The sequence below is a fragment of the Muscardinus avellanarius genome, assembly GCF_963383645.1.
Source record: "Muscardinus avellanarius genome assembly, chromosome: 10".
In the NCBI taxonomy this organism is placed as follows: Eukaryota; Metazoa; Chordata; class Mammalia; order Rodentia; family Gliridae; genus Muscardinus; species Muscardinus avellanarius.
The window spans coordinates 31,393,643-31,412,034 of NC_137796.1; positions in this window are offsets into that span (position 1 = coordinate 31,393,643).

The window sequence follows — 18,392 nt, forward strand, 5'->3', positions numbered from 1 at the left end:
GTAGTTAAGATGATGGTATTTTTGGTACATGAAAAATTTTTTCAAACAATTCAGCCACAGAACTAAAAAACTCTAGAGGAAGGAAGGGAGGGAGAGAGGGCAGGAAGAAAGCCAAAGTCCATAATCTCCCTGGAGAAGGAAAAGGCATTGGAAACAAAAAATCTAAGAATTTATCACATTTCATCAAAGAGCCACACACTACCTCCCACTTAAACCTGCCTGCCCGGGGCTCTTTGGTTTTTACTCACTTGAACCCCATCACAACCCGCTGGGTCAGGCGGGAGCCACACGAGGAGTACAGGGTGGCGGAGCCGGAGTCTCAGGCCCTAGCATGGTGATGTGTCAGTAATGACCAGGGCGTGGCACAGCCGTGTGGGCAGCAGCCACGGTGGCACTGGTTCCTAACAGTGGTAGTTGTGACACTTAATGATATTCGTGTTGTTGTTGAGCGTGTCGGTCCTGAGGTGGCGGTGGCTCTGGGGGTAAGGTAGCAGGGATAACGGGTTGATGGTGGTGAGGCTAACCGTGAGGGTGTTAGAGCCATCGGTAATGGTAGTGATGGTGGAGGTGATGGAATAATAGCAGCCGTGAGGAAAAGTGAAGATAAGGATTGAATAAAATGCCAGGGTGCAAGCCGGGCGTGGTGGCTCACACTTGTAATCTCAGCATTCTGGAGGCGGTGACTGGAGGATCGCGGTTTGCGGACAGGCTCGGCTACTTAGCGAGGCCCTTCGCAACTCAGTGAGACCCTGTTTCAAAAACATAAAAAGACTAGCCGGGCGTGGTGGCGCACGCTTGTAATCCCCGCGCTTGGGAGGCGGAGACAGGAGGATCGCCCAGGTTCGAAGCCAGCCTCGCTGGCTTAAGGGACCCTGTTTCCAAATAAAATTTAAACAATAAAAATAGGTCTGGGAGTGTAACCTGGAGGTAGAAGGGTTCCATCCCCCGTATCACCAATAAATAAATAAATAAATAAATAGACTTTAAAAATAGGGCTGGGGGTGTAGCTCAGAGATAGAATGCTTCTGGGTTCCATCCCCAGTACCGCAAAATAATAATAATAATAATAATAATAATAATAATAATAATGATAATAATAATGCAATGGTGCAGCCCAGCTACAAGACATAAAGACATACCAAGAAACTGCTGAGGACACACAGGCATTTGGACCATGGAGGGCACTGGGAACCTTCTAGAATATGCCACATTGCTAAATAATTATCAGAACCAGGGTAAAGCCCAAGAAAAGCATATGGCTCTGGGGGTCTCACAGACAACATCTTTGTTGATTGCTCTCTCTCCACTCTGAAGAAGAACCACCTCACCTTCCGCCCCACCCAATAAAACGGCTCGGTAAATATAATTACTTGCACCATCTAATCAATAGCAGATTGCTCCTGGCCCTTGCTTGTTCAATATCAGTGTCTGGGATCACAGCATCTTGATACTCCCCTCAAGATGTCAATTTCTGCCTAATGTTAGATAAACCACATCTATCAACCCCATCCGCTAATGAGATTTTATTGTGTCATTAATAATACACGTCTTGAAAAATATGTTTTTGCCTAATATAACATGAAATATGAGGTTGAAAATATTCTATGCTTCCCAGTCGTATAACTCCCAATTGCCAATTGAACAACTCAAATCGATGTCGTATTAAGCAATCTTAGAAAGTGATTATGGAATTTGAGAGGGAACCAACGGGTAGGCAAAGAGAAACTCTTTTTCCATTGACTCTTCTAAGAAAGAGAGAGAGAAAGAGAGAGAGAGAGAGAGAGAGAGAGAGAGAGAGAGAGAGAGAGAGAATTGAACGTGAGTCCCCATCCATATTAAGGGGCCTGTTAGTGAAACTTAACATTGGACGTTTGTAGCCCCCAAAATAGCAAAGTTCTTTGCCTCGAGTTTGGGTCACATGTTGCGGTAAGCAAAAGGCCCTTAGATCTCCCGGACTCACTAACCCACAGAAACCAGAGCTGAGACTTCTCATTAGAAAAACATCGCCAATAGCATGCGGCCAGGCGCCCTCATTGAGGCTCATCTGCGCACACAGCAAACACCAAGGGCTGCAGCCCGATTCCAGGAAGCGCTACCTGCACATCCAGTCCCAGGACAGAAACCCCCAGGCGGACCAAACTCCCTCAAAGAGCAAAACCAGGTGCAAGGAAATGCAGGGTATGAGAAGACATGCGTGCAGCAGTTAGCCGGCCTCGGTTTTCTTGACCTGGAAAAATCACATTTTTTTTTTATTACCTTGCTGCTCTTCTCATCTGCTAAAGAGCTTGGCTCACTCATCTTTTATTTTCTGTCTAGAAATCCTCTTTTCACTTGGGGACCAGGCAATCATTAGTCACATCTTTCCAGGGTTTGTTGTTCTTAGACAAATGACAGGCAGAACGTAAACGAGGAGAGGCCTGTAAATGTTTTGTCAGCAATTCACCCTGATTTCCGACTGCATAGTTCACAGATTGTCTAGCTAGTAACACCATAAACGGCAAGTTTCTTCGGCAAGGGGAAACTGTAATTTGGGCTTTCGCACATCCTGAGAGGCAGAGCGTCTTGTGTACCCCTCACTTGAACCCCTGGCCAGCTGTTCTGTTCTCATCTCTGGGCTGAGCGTTCAGATCTGTGGGTCCTTGTATGAGGCCACAGGTCTAGTGCGTGTCTGCACTCAAGCACACCACGTTGAAGAATTTCAGATCCCTAATTTTTGTCTATACCACTTTTTTTTGGGGGGGGTTGTTTGGATTTTTTTGGATTGGAGATTGAAACCAGGGGCATTGTACCTCTGACCTATACTCTCAGCCTTATTATTTTTGTTGTTGTTGTTTTGAAACAAGGTCTTGCTAACTTGCTGGAACTATCCTTGAGCCCACAATCCTCCTGTCTCAGCCTCCTAAAAATGGGATTGCAGGTATGCGCCACCACGCCCAGTTTGTCCACACCATCTTATGTTTAGATGGGTTTCCATCCCTAGGAATGCCAGTCGATCTGCGATTGCGCCTGTGATGGTTCCTCTCATTGGTTTCGATTAGAAACTCTGGTTATTTCCATATAGAGACATCAAGGAGGTCAAATGGCCATTCACCTTCCCCAAGCAGCAGCCTCTCCAGGCTGGCAAAGCCTCGGGCTCACTCCCTCGCTCGCTCTCCCTCCCCACCTCGCTGCCTCTATTCCTGTTCTCCCCGCCCCCTTCATCTTTTATCTTACTTCCAAGAGAGAAGAAAAAAAAATCAATGGAAAGATATTTCATCTTTACATAGCCATTGGTTTTCTCTCAAATTTCACAATCACTCAGCGAGCTTGCTTACTATAACATTGAGTTGGGTCTCCAGGGCCTTCTAAGTTTGAATTGCTATTATTCTAGAATTTTCCTTTCTTCTTTTTTTTTTTTTTTGTGTGTGTATGTATATGGTACTAGGGGTTGAACCCAAGGGCATTTTACTTCTAAGCTCTACCCCAGCCCTTTTTATTTATTATTTTGAAATAAGGTCTTGATAAGTTGCTGAGGCTAGCCTTAAGCTTGGGATCCTCCTGTCTCAGCCTCCCACATACTGAGATTACAGGCATTCACTACCACACCAAGATTTATTTATTTAATTTTGATAAATACATATCTTATTTTTTAAATTTCCCAAATAAAGGGTGGGGTCATTCTCTATCTCCTTCTCCTGAACATGTAGGGCTTCCTTTGTCGTTTGTGGAAATCTTTTTCTACGGGCTGTTTCCTTAGGCCCTAGAAGGAACTGCAGCAGTCCCAGAGGTAGAACAGAAAGGAATCCACCTTCATTCCTATTTCTCTTCACATAGACGGCCCCGTCAGGGTGGTGTGATAATGAAGTGGAAAAGCCTATCACCCAACACTCCATATGACGGGATCATTGCGCTACATAAATATGCCATCTACCCACAAAATTAAAGATGGTAGACATCCAGGCGAGGTGGCGCATGCTTGTAATCCAAGCATTTGGGAGGCTGAGACAGGAGGATCCGGGTTCGCGGACAGCCTCAGCTACTTAGTGAGGTCCTCTGCAACTCAGTGAGCCCCTGTTTCAAAATAAAGAATACAAAATAGAGCTGGGCTTGGAGCTCAGAGGTAGAGTGCCCCTGGGTTCCATCCCTAGTACCACAAAATAAATAAATAAATAAATAAATAAATAAATAAATATGGTAGACATTCAAGCAAAATCAAAAAGCATTGGCTTAAGCTGCTCAGTCAGCTTTGGGGAGTTGTATGACCATGACATAAAAGATATTTTCCATCAAAAATTGGTAAATTAAAACAAAAAAAAATGTTTCAATATGGTAGGCATGGCCTGCTGAACTCACAAATTAGCTCAGTGAGCAGCAGACTGAGAGCAGCGTGGAGGAGGCCCGAGAGGACGCCCAGTGAGGTCCCCTAGGACACGTGCATGGGGGGCATTTGTAGAGGAAACCACAGGGTACCCATGCTGAAGACAACATGCACCACCAGGAAGCCAGAAAACTGAAGCCAGGCGCTCGGAGGAGAGATCTTCAAGTGGTCTCTATTTTTTTTCACCCTCTATTATGAGAGAAGAGTGTGAGAAGCTGGTGTTGGTCACGGATGCCATCTTTCAGCAATGGGTCAAAGTAGTCATTCCCAACCCACGGCCCAGGAGCCTCTGCAGAGGCCCCTAGGATGGTGCCTGCCAAGGGCATCGCTCAGTTGAAATCGATTGAGGACCGGCAGCCCCCATTCTGCTCTTTAGCTTGGGTCCTGCTCCTTGCGCCATCCATCCACCGCTCTCTTCTGCATTCTGCTCTCCTGCAGGAGTCCCACGTGGACCAGGAGCCAGATTATTGCAGGCGCACGACACGCATTGCTCTTTCTTCTTTCTTAAAGCAAAGTTTCAAAAACGTGTCTCGGTTTGTTTGAAAGCCGCACTCTGATTGATCCGCTCTGTTTTTTGATGGCTACAACAAACACCTGTGTGAGAAAGAGGACGGCTGAGAAAGTGAACAAAACCAACAACGGGATTCGTGGGCTGGAGGCGGTGTTTGTGTGTAAGTGATACCAAGACCAGGCTGAGTAACTCAATAGTAAAATGGGCAGGGTTTAGGACTGTTGCCATTAAGAAAATCACACTAATACAAGACACATGTGGGTGCAGCCGAGCCACGTCCCCAGAGCTCCTGGGCAGCCCAAGCCGGGGATCAAGGCCGAGAGCTCAACCCTCGCTATGATCCCAGGTCAGAACCTGCTAATGTAATTTTCTGCCCAACTGGGGGAAACCATGCATTCCCAGTGACCCATTAGGACATTTTGTTTTGATCTATTAGGTCATGGAATCATCGACCTTTAATGTTCTGAGATCTTTACATTTTGCCTGTTTCTTTTCAAAGGAGTAGCCCAGAGAGTTTAAGTGACTTCCCAAAGGTCACACAGTGAATCCCTAGCAGAATCCAGACCAGCGCCTAGATATTAATAGTTGTTTTGCAGTCAGCCTTGCCAGAGAAATGATGAGACGCAGCTCACCTCTGCTGAAGCGCTGTTCTTGGTAAGGGGGTCATTCTGTGAGATCCTTAGGACCATATACTCTCATACATCAAAGCACGGCACAAACACACCGAAAGCACACACGAAAACAAGAAAACAGATGGTCTATTTTCTTTATCTTTCTATTATCTTCCTTTTGCCCATGTTTTGAGTCCGAACCCAAAGACCCCCAACCAGCCAGACCCAGTCCAGAGTTGCAATCTCCTCACCACGACCCGGTCACTCCTTCTCTTCCTCGTTCCCATCACTTGTCTCAAGTTGACCTGTTTGTGCTCCTGTTTCTTTACTGACTGTCTCTCTCCCTTCTAGAATGTAAGACCCATGAGGGCAGGGACCTTGACCACATTGCTCAATGCTGTATTCCAAGCACCAAGCACACAGTAGGTGCTGAAGTTCTTTTTTTTTTTAATGCATGAATGAATTCTAAAGGCTTTGTGCATCTCTTTAATATATCTGCTTGGAAGACCCGCCCCAACCAGCCTCCTCTGCCAAGTGGGAAGGACTTCGTAGGCAGATGTCCTCAGATCCACAGCAGCTCTTAGGGCCACATCTTGCCCATGCTGATTCTAAAATTCAAGGGAGACGGGCACATACATCAAAAGCTTTGTGAGTCTCTCCAGAAATGACGGTCCATTTGTCATTTCTAAACCACCAAGCTAAAGGAAGGTGGGACCTAAAGAAAACTTCCATTAAAACTAATTAATATGTTTTTTTCTCTTCCTTTCTGCCCCGCTTGAAGCTGGGCTTGGTCAAAGGACCGTGTTGAGCAAAGATATCTTGGACCAACCACTTGTTTGTGTCTCTAAACAGCTCCTTCCAGCTGGCTTCATTTAAGCAATCATAAGATACAATTTCCTCACGGTCCCTAGTGAACATGACAAAAGACGGCTTCATCTTCATCTTCCGTCTCCAGGGATGGCGCTCAGAGGTCTCTGAGTCCAAGAAGATACATAGAGATGCTGAGGAACCCCTCGCCCCACCCTCAGACAGCCAGAATACAAGGCTGGCCAAGCCTTTGGAGCCAGAGAGACCTGAGTTCTAACCACGGCTCACTTATTGGCTGGATGATTCAGGGCCAGCGGGAGTCAGTTTCCTTTTTGGGGAAATGGGACTAGTATGTAGCCCAAATGCCACTTCTCAGAGGCCCTCCCCTGAGGTCTAGTCGAGGGAACCCCACCGGAAGCCTTCCCACCACCTTGCTGGGACCTCTATGGCTTTGTTCATTGCTGCTCCCCAAGCTCCGGGCAAATAATAGGTGCACAATAAAGACAATACGATGAAGGTATAGAGAAGCAAATGCCCATGCATGAAAACCATCCCAAAAGGCTGGTGAGGGCTGAGAGCAGGACCAGCTACCCGCTTTGCAGAGTGCAATGTAGAATAAAAATGCAAGGCCCCGTGCAAAAGGTTTAAGAATTTCAAGACAGTGACATCCAAGCATTCAAGTATGAGAAGCTTCTGAGGCTGCAGGCAGCTCGCCCGCCGTGCCTCCAGGCCTGCCTGGTCCGTGGATCCAGCTGGAGGAATGTTCTAAAGAAGAGCAAGACCCCGCACACCCTGCAATGTCGCCGCCCCACCTTCTCCTGCTCTTTCTCCTCTTCCCTCCTGCTCTGGACCCTACAGAAGATTGGTTCCAAATGGTTCCCATCCTGCCCCGGAGGCCTCTGTGGGACTCTTCCCATTTCCAGACCCTGCTTTGGGGACATAGAGTCACATCCTAGCGAGCCCACAAAGGGTCATGATTGAGAACAGCTCACACCGGACAGGACAATCGTTACGACACCGCCCTGGGGGTGATGAGGACTGAAACCCAGCCTGTGCAAGTCCCCCACCCAGGGCGTCCCAGGAGCTAGAGCCCCTTGGGGAAAGGGTGCCTTTTCTCTTCACAACCGCTGTCCACTTGAGAAGCCATGCACCGGCCTGGAGGGGGCATAGTTTTCTAATTTGCAGGAAAGCACCTGGGGTTGGGAGTTGAACAAGAGCCCTGCCTGACTCCAGACAAAGGACACTTTCCAACCAGCTGAGAGAACTTCAGAGTGTAGGAAGAAGAAGAAGAAGAAGAAGAAGAAGAAGAAGAAGAAGAAGAAGAAGAAGAAGAAGAGGAGGAGGAGGAGGAGGAGGAGGAGGAGGAGGAGGAGGAGGAGGAGGAGGAGGAGGAGGGGAGGAGGAGGGGGAGGGGGAGAGGAGGAGGAGGAGGAGGAGGAAAATGAGCGCTGCCTCTGGCTCCTGTTATCCTGGTCTGCTCACCACCCAAAGACAGCGGGACACAAACACCAAGTCCTCAGCAGAACCCACACGTGGCTCGGGGCACATGACATGCAGCTGGACATGGGCCAGCGCATGTCCCCAGCAGGCCACAGGCCATGGCACACATTCCTTGGAATTTTCTGGGATATATTCGGGATGGGTGGAGATGGGGTTGAGAAGGAACAAGAAAACACTGGGGCAGGCTGAGATAAAATTCTGCTTTTGGGGCTGTTTGTGGAGTCGGAGCCAATACCTGGTTCCACTGTGGCCCCGAAGGATTCGTGAAGGCCTAGGGCCCTGGCCTGAGGAGTCTGTCCTTCCTTCTTGGCTGAGACCCTCCCAGGACCAGGAGCAAAGAGGAGGAAGCGCTCACTCCGTCCCCCTCGAGGCCGGGCTCCGGGACTCTGCAGACAGGGTCATGTCCAGTAGCCACTTTTCGGGAACCCACAGGAATCCAGGCACCCGAGGGCAGATATGGCCTCCCACAGAGGTCCCAGGACTCCCATCCAATGCTCTTGAAATGTCAATCCGCGCTTTCTTAACTGCCTTTAAAAATTTCTTGGTATTTAAGTAGGACTTTTACCCAGAGAGCAGAGCCCTGGCAGAAATGGCAATTTCAGTGTTAAGTGGCCAGCTGCTTGGGTTTACAGAGGAGGAGGGCTGATGCAGGGCCGGAGTCATGGTGTCTGAGCCGGCTACCTGGCACACCTGTATTGATGGATTCCCACCAAAGTGCCATCAGGTGGAGAGTGAGCCTCCCTCTTTTCCTTTTTTAACCTATTACACACAGAGGCCAAGAAAGCATGTATTTTATGTCAACTGTCTTCTGGGTGTGGTGATAGAGTGCTGGTCTCCTGTGTCCAACAAGCCCACGAGAAGGTCATTGTAATTAATCCCATTTCACATGTAAAAAGTAGAGTTTTGGGCTGCCCAGAGAGAAACTTGAAATTCCTATAAGCGAGAAGTGTCTTCCTGGGAGGGTCCCTGAGCGTCAGATCTTCCCGGTTCTTCTTCCTCTCCAACCTGAGGGCATCACAAAGCCTGGGCTAATCCATCCTGACCCAGATTCTGCGGCGAAGGACGGGATCTGTCCCTCCACCCTGGATGAGTGTGCAAGATGAGATGCTCTTTGTTAGCACATTTCAAAAGTCAAGTGGCAAGACTTCCCAGCCGCCATCTGGGTGAGGAGAGCCTGGTCCTCCCAGGCCGCCCATAGCAACCGGAACCAAGGGACGCCATCAAGTCTATGGCAAACATGTCCTCCAGCCCTCTAAACCCCACACACCCTGAATCAGGAGACTTACAACTGCCAAGGGCTTCGCCTTGGACAGAAACCAGCCCGGCCTCACCACACAGGCCTCCAAGGCACAGCCCTCATGGGGAGAAGCATCCTGCCCGCCCTTAGCAACTTTGTCCCTCTCTCGTTTTATTATCCAGAAGGGGAGAGCCGGATACGGGTTTGCAATACCAGTTACCAGCTGGTGGAATCACAGAGCAAAACCCTTGCTTCTAGAACCAGCCTGAAGACCATGCCAAGCTGCCAGATGGCCAGTGAAATCTCTTAAACAGCTGCTGTCCACAGCAATGCTGCTGCTGCTGCTGCTGCTGCAATTGAACGTTTATTTTACAGGGATCACAGGCAAGCAGAATTCTTCAGACAGAAAGTGAAAAATACCAGGTCACCGTGAGGGCCGGGGTGCACCTTCCAAGGACCTTAGGATTATGGTTGCTTTCCAGAATTTAGTTTGGGGAACTCTGTGCTCTTTTAAATGCTGGGCCCTATGCTGAGTGCAGTGGCACACATCTGTCATCACAGTACATGGGAGGCTGAGACAGGCGGATCACAGGTTTGAGGATCAGCAGGTTAGTAAGACCTTGCTTCAGAACAAAAAATGAAGAGCTAGGGATGTAGCTCAGAGGCTGAATTACTCTGGGTTCAATCCCCAGCACCAAAATAAATAAATAAATTCTAGGCTCAGAATAACAACATATTACCAGTAAGAATTATACACCAACAGCAAGGTCCATGGGCTGAATGCTCATCATGGTGTGGCAGCTGCCATCTCATTGAACCCACATGACAAGCCCATCAGTAGGTCCATTTGATAAATGGGTCTTCCTTCCTTTTTTCCCTTTCCACTTTCTTTCTCTCTCTCTCTCTCTCTCTCTCTCTCTCTCTCTCTCTCTCTCTCTCTCTCTCTCGTGCTGGGGTTTGAATCTGTAAACCTCTTACCTCTGTGCTATACCCACCCCAGCCCTTTTTAATTTTATATTTTAAAACAGTCTTGCTAAGTTTCCAAGGCTAGCCTTGAACCTGCAATCCTCCTGTCTGACCCTCCCAAGTTTTGGGATGACAGATATGTTACTATATCCAGCTTGCTTGCTTTTTTCTTTTCTTTCTTTCTTTCTTTCTTTCTTTCTTTCTTTCTTTCTTTCTGTACTGGAGATGGAACCCAGGGGCATTCTACCTCCGAGCGGCTACACCCTCAGTCCTATTTTTTAGTCTTTATAATTTTTTGAAACGGGGTCTCACTGAGTTGCAAAGGGCCTCACTAAGTAGCTGAGGCTGTTCGCAAACCACGATCCTTCATTCTCTGCCTCCCAAATGCTGGGATGACAAGCGTGTGCCACCATGCTCGGCCTTTTTTTTTTTTTTTATATATATACAGGGTCTCATTAGGTTGCTGAGGGTCTTGCTAAATTGCCAAGGTTGGCCTCAAACCCACAATTCCCCATCTCAGCCTCCCAAAGTCCTGGGATTGCAGGCTTATACCACCACACCAGGTTAAATGGGAATTTTGGGTTCAGAGATGTTAAGGATTTGCCCAGAATTGCACAGCTGGGATTTGAACCCAGGTCTCCCCAATCATGAAACTTAGGCCTTTATCTTCAGGGACACTTTCCCAACTCCTACAACGCCCATCTCCCTGTGGCGCAGCATCCGCCCTTGGAGCAAACAGCCACGAAAGAAATGAGCACTCCAGGAGGAAAAGGGCCCGTGGCTCTGTGCTCACTAACACGTGGCTCGCCTGCCTCCACATGCCACGTGCTGCCTCAGTTTCCCCAGAGGGAAAACGAAGCCGGCAAGGCAAGAATGTCCCTTCATTGCCTTCACTGTGTTGTGTAGACAAGAGACAAGAAAACAAGTTCAATGGCTAAACACAAGACTTGATGTAGAGTAAGGAGACAATAAATGTTGATGATTATTGTTACCATCATTATTAGTCATATTACAACGATCTGTAAAAGAATATACAGCAGTCCTTCTGTTCCCTTAAGAACATTCCAGTGCATGGATCATATCGGTCCTTGGAAAGAAAAAATTACCTGGGAGCTCTGCCCTGATCCCTTTTATTTTAGGAGTCAAACCAGTCCCCTCTTTCTTTGCCCATTTTTGTAGAAAGTTCTTAACATTCAAACCAGACCCTGTTTAACCTTTCGCCCGGCGTAGCTTTGCCTACTTCAAACCCCTCTGGCTCCCCGAGGCCTGGCTTCCTTCAGGCTCAGCCTGTAAATGTTTGACTTTGATTCGAGATACATGACAATAAATTAGGGGACATTTATCAAAGCTGCTTTTTGCATAAATTACCGCATTATACAAATACACTTAGCAGGATCCTGCTTCTTTGATGTTGGAAGCAAAGATTTATGTGCGATGGAGTTTTTATTTATCTGCCCTGTTCACCTCTACAAGAGCTGGACATATTCCTCAATTAGTTCCATACTTCTCGAAATGACAAGTATCTCTCACAACTTGAATCGGGGGAACAAAGACACTCGAGCCCCATCCGAGTGGCCTTTTCAAAGAGAGAAGCAGCTTTATCTGACCCCGGGTACCTCTGGATTCTTTCTCCTGAAAGCAGAGTGGAAGGCATTTAAATCGTATGCTCTGGAACCTTCTAGCACCACTTTTAAAAATTGAACCGAGGAAAGGGCTTGCTTCTTCTTATCATCATATTCTTATTTTGTTGGCGTTAAGGGAGCCACAGGCAGGTTAAGGGAGACAAGCGTCTACTTGTCTTGGGCCTCTGATGTCTGAATTTGCTCCAGTGAATTTATTTCAGGGCACAAGTTCTGCATGGCCTGGTGGAGTGGGGTCAAGATGTTTTAATCCATTGGCTGCTGCAAATTTTCATGCATTCATCGAGGTGAATATTCCAAAAGCTACCTTTTTTAAAAAAAATATTTGAAGTAAGAACATTCTAAGGAGAAAAATCACCAACTCTCATCACAAGTCTTTTTCATAAATGAGGATGCAGAACTCAGGTCTGAGGTGGGGCGATGCAGGCAGCTCAGAGGAGAGCCTCTCCTTCAGATGTCCAGCCCAGCTTGGCGCAGAGGGCTCCAAGATGGCTCCTGGTGGAATTCTCAGAATCCAGGCAGGTAACCCTCTGAGGTGCCAGCAGCCAGTGTGGGGCAGGGACGGTGGACAGAGCAGAAGTGGGAGGCTGGGTGCTGAGCCCAGGAGGCAGGTGCAGGGAGGTAGGGCAGGAGTCCCACTGGGAAGCAGCACCCCCACCCAGTGGCTGGGCCCATGCCTTGGACAGCCCCTGCTGAAGCCAGGGGAAGCTGCTCTCTATGCCAGGGGCAAAGTGCCCACTTCCCTCAGGCGCCCCAGGAATGGGACTCCCTGCCACACTGTGTGCACCCAGCATCTTATCCTCATTCACAGTGATTCCCCGTCCCTGAAGCCCCTACTGTGTTCAAGCAAAATGGGAAGTACAAGTGAGAAAAAGACGTAGGTAGCCAGCGTCTTCCTAACAGGGGTGCACGCCTGTAAGCCCAGGACTTGGGAGGCTGAGACAGGAGGGTTGCAGATTCAAAGCAGTAACTTAGCAAGACTGTTTCAAAAGTGAAAATAGAATAGGGGGGTAGAACACTACTAGGTTCAATCCCCAGTAGGGAAGGGAGGAAGAAGGAGGAGAGGGAAAGGGAGGAAGGAGAAGGAGGAAGAGGAAGAGGAAGAGGAGGAGGAGGAGGAGGAGGAGGAGGAGGAGGAGAAGAAGAAGAAGAAGAAGAAGAAGAAGAAGAAGAAGAAGAAGAAGAAGAAGAAGAAGAAGAAGCAGCTGCCCTCCAATCCCAGTCACAACACAACTGGTGAGGTGGTCAGGGGGTCCATGATAATTTCCCATGAGTTTTGGTGGGAAGGGATAAAACCTGGGCTTTAAAGAATTCTGCTGTTCCCCATGGTAGCCATCTGACCTTGGACCATTTCTGTGCCTTCCCTATCTTCCCAGTCCATTCCATGTCTAAAGATCTGGATTATCCTTCCTTTTCCATGCGGCTACCCTAAAGACTAGAGAGCTCATTGCTAAGGGCAAAGAGAGCCCAACACAGAACACACAGTAGGTGTGCAAGCTGAGCTGATTCCATTCTTCACACATCTATTCCAAGTTATTTTTTGTGATAACTTTTAAAATAAACTTTTAATATTTTGTGTGTGGTACTGGGGTTGGAACCCAGGGACTTTTATACCTCGGGCTATACTCCCAGACCTATTTTGTACTTTATTTGGAAACAGGGTCTCACTAAGTTGCTGAGAGCCTCACTAAGTAGCCGAGGCTGGCTTTGAACCCATGAGATCCTCCTGTCTCAGCCTCCCAAGCGCGGGGATTACAAACGTGCACCACCACACCTGGCTAAACTTTTAATTTTAGATATGCAGTGTTGGGATGGGGAAAAAAAAGTATAGAGAGCACATCGTCCATGTTGAGTTTCAGTATTATTAACATTTTAATATTAGCATGCCACCGTGGTCACAAATGCTGAGCCAGTGTTGATGCCCCACTGTCAACTGAAATCTTATTTCATCCAGATGTTCTCGGATGTCTCCAAGTGCCTTTTTCCTGTCCCATCCAATCTTCATCTCTCCCCAGGCTTCTCTTGGCTGTGACAGTGCCTCCAGTTTCCCTTTTTGATGGCTCTGATGATTTTAAAGAGTACTGATCATCCAGGCACAGTGGTGCACACCTGTTATCCCAATACTCGGGAGGCTGAGACAGGGTATTGCAAGCCAAGCTAGGAGGTCCTCAGCAACTTAGTGAGATCATTTTTCAAAGTGAAAAATAAAAGAGGGCTGAGGATGTAGCTCAGGGGTAGAGCAACCCTGGATTTAATCCCCAATACTTCAAAAAATAAAAATAAAGAGGTTTTTGCGGAACATGCCTCCAGTGGGATTTGTCTGGTGGTCTTCTCCTGATCTGGCTGGGTCTCGTGCTTGGGGAGGAAAACCATGGAATCAGAGTTCCTTCGCCCCCCATCACAGCGCAGGTGCACACAGTCAGCAGGGCTTATCACTGATGGTGTTGACCTGAATCACCAGGCTCAAGGTTGTCTTTTTTGGGCTTCTGCACAGTGAAGTTATTGTCTTTTCTCCCTTTTCATATTGTGCTTTGCGAAAGAAAAATTTGATGCACAGCCGGCACTGAAGAAGCTGGGGGTCTATAGACCTCTTTAAGTGCAGAATACCCACGCAAGTTATTTTCATTCTTCTATGCAGAAGATGGGTATATTCTCGCTTATTCATTTATTCAATCATGTATAGCAACACTGACTCGTGGGTGTTTATTTTATTCTTTATGTTTTAGCCTAATATTTTATTTGTGGCTCAAATGGCCCTAGCCATTTCCTTCCTTCAGGTGGTTTCTGAGGCCCTTTGACATAACCCCAGCACTGTGGGATTGGTTTGGGTTGGAGTATTTTAGCACTTCCTTGCTGTCTGGCACCACAAGATGCTCCATCCTAATCTTCTATATTTCTTTCTCTATTGCTAGAGTTCTAGGATCAGCCATTTCTCCAAGCCCTAGTTCAGTTTTCGGGGAATGGTATTAGGAACCAAGATCTGACCATGAGATATGGATGCCCCAACTAGATATGGGCATCATTTCTCTAAGCTCTTTCAACCCACAGAGCAAGGAGATATGCATACGTATTCTAAGCCATGAATATGCACATCTGTATTAAAATGTCCATGGGTACCAATCTGTGTCTTTACCACGCTAAACATGGATTCCGAGTGCCTTATTTCACTTAACAAAACATTTACAGTTCATCCATGTCTTTTTTTGTGGCTTGGCAGCTCATTTTTTAATGTTGAAAAATATTCCATTGTTCACATAAGCTATAATTTGTACATTCATTTATCTATTGAGGGACAACTTGGTTATTCCTGGTTTGGGGTGATTATTGATAAAGCCACTATAAACACATGCAAGATTTTGTATAGATGTTTTCAGATTAGTTAAATATCTAGGAGCTCAGCTGCTGAATCCCATGGTAAGTAAGACTATGATTAGTTTCGTTAATGAACTACCAAACTGTCCTCCAAAATGACTGTACCATTTTATTTTATTTTATTTTATTTTTGTGGGGGGGGGTCTGTGGATGTAACACAAAGGCATTTGACCTATGAGCTACATCCCTGCCCAATTTTTTATTCTTTATTTTTGAAACAGGGTTTCACCAAGTTGCACAGGGCCTCACTAAGTAGCTGAGGCTGTCCACGAACCACGATCCTCCAGTCTCAGCCTCTCATATGCTGGGATTACAAGCGTGCACCACCACGCCCGGCTAACTGTACCATTTTAAATTGCCCCAGAGATGAATGAAGGACTCCGTCGCTGCACATTGGCTACTGGTAATGTCAGTGTCTGGGACTTAAGTCATTATAATAGATATGCAATAATATCTCATCTACTAACTTGTAATTTCTTCATAGCAAATGATCTTAAGCATTCTTCTGTATGCCCATTTTCCATCTGCATATTTTTTCAGTAGCGTGTCTGTTCAAGTTGTTTGCTCACTTTTAAATTGGGCCATTCAGTTTTCTCATTGTTGAATAACAGAGTTCTTTGTATAGGTATCTTCTCTTTGTCAACCCAGCCCTACTCGTCTTGCCCCTGCATCTTGCCATCCTGAGTTCAAAGTATATGGAATACGCTATCACTCCCACCTGTATGCTCAGGCTCAGAGACACAGGAAGGGAAAGCTCTCCAGTGTGGTCAGAAGACAGCTGCTCCCCTAGGAGTCCTAAATGAGCTCCAAAGAGCCCCACCAGGCTGAGAGCATCCCCATCCGGATGTCCCCAGAGCCCCCGCTGAACTTCAGTACCTTGCCTGTGCCTTAGGGGACCCCTCACCCCATCCCAGAGCTGACTCAGGGGCGACTTCAGAGCAAAGCCTCCAAGAAAGTACATCTCAAGCCACGAGGATCCTTAAGGAGCATGTGGGCTCTTTTACAGATGCATACACTGAGGCTCAGCTCGTAGGCGTGACGAGGAGCTGTGCCAGGACGGGGTTAGCAGAATTTAACATATTTAGGATTAAACACAGTGAAAGTCTTTAAGTCCTTGATACTCAAAGCACACATGGACATCACAGAACACATTAGAAATTCAGAATATCAGCCCTCTAGACGGGATCCCCAACCCCGGTTGGCTTGAGTGTTCGTGAAAGTTTAGGAACGCTGTCTTAATTCAGTAACTTCTCAAATCATTACTGAGCAGCTATCACACACCCTGCTTTGCGCTGAGTGCCGGGATCCATCGTGAGACAGATAGCACCTGCCCTTCCTGAAGTTAGTCTTCGGTAGACACTGAGGTCGCAAAATTGCCTTACAAGTAGGGGACTTCCTGATGGCGCTCTTGATTTACACTGTAAAAGAGAATACATTTGGAAATCAGAGACCTGGAGGATAGGTCCGAGCTGGGCTATGTTAACAAGCAAGGAGGATGAGGAGAGACCTTGGCTTCAGAGAGTCCCCAGGCTTTTTGATCCTGGCGTCCTACAGAGCATTTTCTAGAATATATAATCTACAGAATGACATCCTTTAAAAAATGCTGCCTTACAGCCGGGCGTGGTGGCGCACGCTTGCAATCCCAGTGCCTGGGAGGCTGAGACAGGAGGATCGCACAGATTCTAAGCCAGCCTCAGCTACTTAGTGAGGCTCTCAGCAACCTAGTGAGAACCTGTTTCCAAATAAATTACAAAATAGGGCTGGGGATATATCCTGGAAATAGTAAAGTCCCTGGGTTCCATCCCCAGTACTGAAAATAAAAAAATGCTGCCCCAAGCCAGGCATGATGGAGCCCCCCCTGTGAGCTCAGTACTTGGGAGGCTGAGACAGGAAGATCACAGGATTGAGACCAGCCTCAGTTACTTACTGAGATCCTTAACAACTTAGCGAGACTGTGTCCCAAAATAAAATAAATAAAAGGGCTGGGGATGTAACTTAGAGGTAGAATGCCCATGGGTTCAATCTACACAGAAAAGAAGAGAAGAGGAGAGGAGAGGAGAGGAGAGGAGAGGAGAGGAGAGGAGAGGAGAGGAGAGGAGAGGAGAGGAGAGGATGCTGGCCAAGAATTCATGTGACCTACCCCAAACCCAACAGCAAGGTGGAGTGGGAGCACACTCTGCTCTCCTGCCTCCCGGGACTGATCCCTTTCCATCATACCCCACCACTCTGCCCGGGTCACTGGGAGGACCCAGCGTGACAAGGAGGACTAAGGCCCTGGCATGGGGCTGGCTGCCAGCCAGGCTGGACACACATGCGAGTTATTTTCATGGGGCAGCAAATTCTGGAAAATATGTGGTTTAGAAGCAACATAATTATCATCCTCTAAAATTAGGCACATAGTCTAAACAACCCCGAGTCTTCCTTCTGTAAGAAAACAAACAATCGCAGGCAGGAAGCCTGAGAGATGTATGTCATGCTGGCCAGGAGGCCGGTCAGTCTCCCCGCTGAGCTAAAAGGGAAAACAGCATGCAAAAATGTAAATATTCTATTATTTTTCAAACACCACCTAGTCCATCCGCATCCCACCCGGTTCTGTGCATATCGGCACTCCCAGGATACCCCTGCCCAGCCACCCCCTTGCTTTGGCTGCGAAAGACGTATATGTATTTTTTTTTCCTAGCGACCATTATCTAAACTGCTGATGTAATAAGGCCCTGGTATATGAAATTCACTTAATAACTCACGCTTAGTTATTTATTGTGAACCTGGGTGCACGGTCCCCGATTCCATTTCCCAGCGAAATATAAGTGCGGCTTTCATCATGAGTGCCTGAATTTATGGCAAACAGACCAAGTGACATTAAGAAAGCCGCACAATCCCTTCATTCAGCCTTTAATAAGGAAGCCAAGGAAAAATTATCCTAGCTGGTTTGCGGGAGACAGCACCAGAACTTTCCTGGAGTCAGAAAGTTAGCACTGTGCCTCCTCGTCAGCCCATTAAGAAGCAAGGCTGGCATGGCATGATATTAAAACCATGTGTGAGGAGGAATTTCTCCTCTGCTAAGACATTCCAAATACTGTCTCCGAGCCAAAGACTTTGGTGTTAGACTAATTTAAGCAACATGTTGAAATCAGCGCTCAGGACTTTGATCATACGGGGGCCGTTTGTTACAAATTGAACTAACCCAGTCTCTATTTCTGGCGGATCAGAACTTTGGATTTGTTGAATTAAATGCCTCATTTAGTGCCGTTTGCACATGAAAAGAACACTGCGCCCAGGAATCTGATAGTGAATTTTTCACCTAACCAACAGGTCTACTTTTTTATTACTTTTAAACCTAATCCATACTCCATCCAAACTGTTCCTAATAACCCCAGGGCTGTTCAGAGTG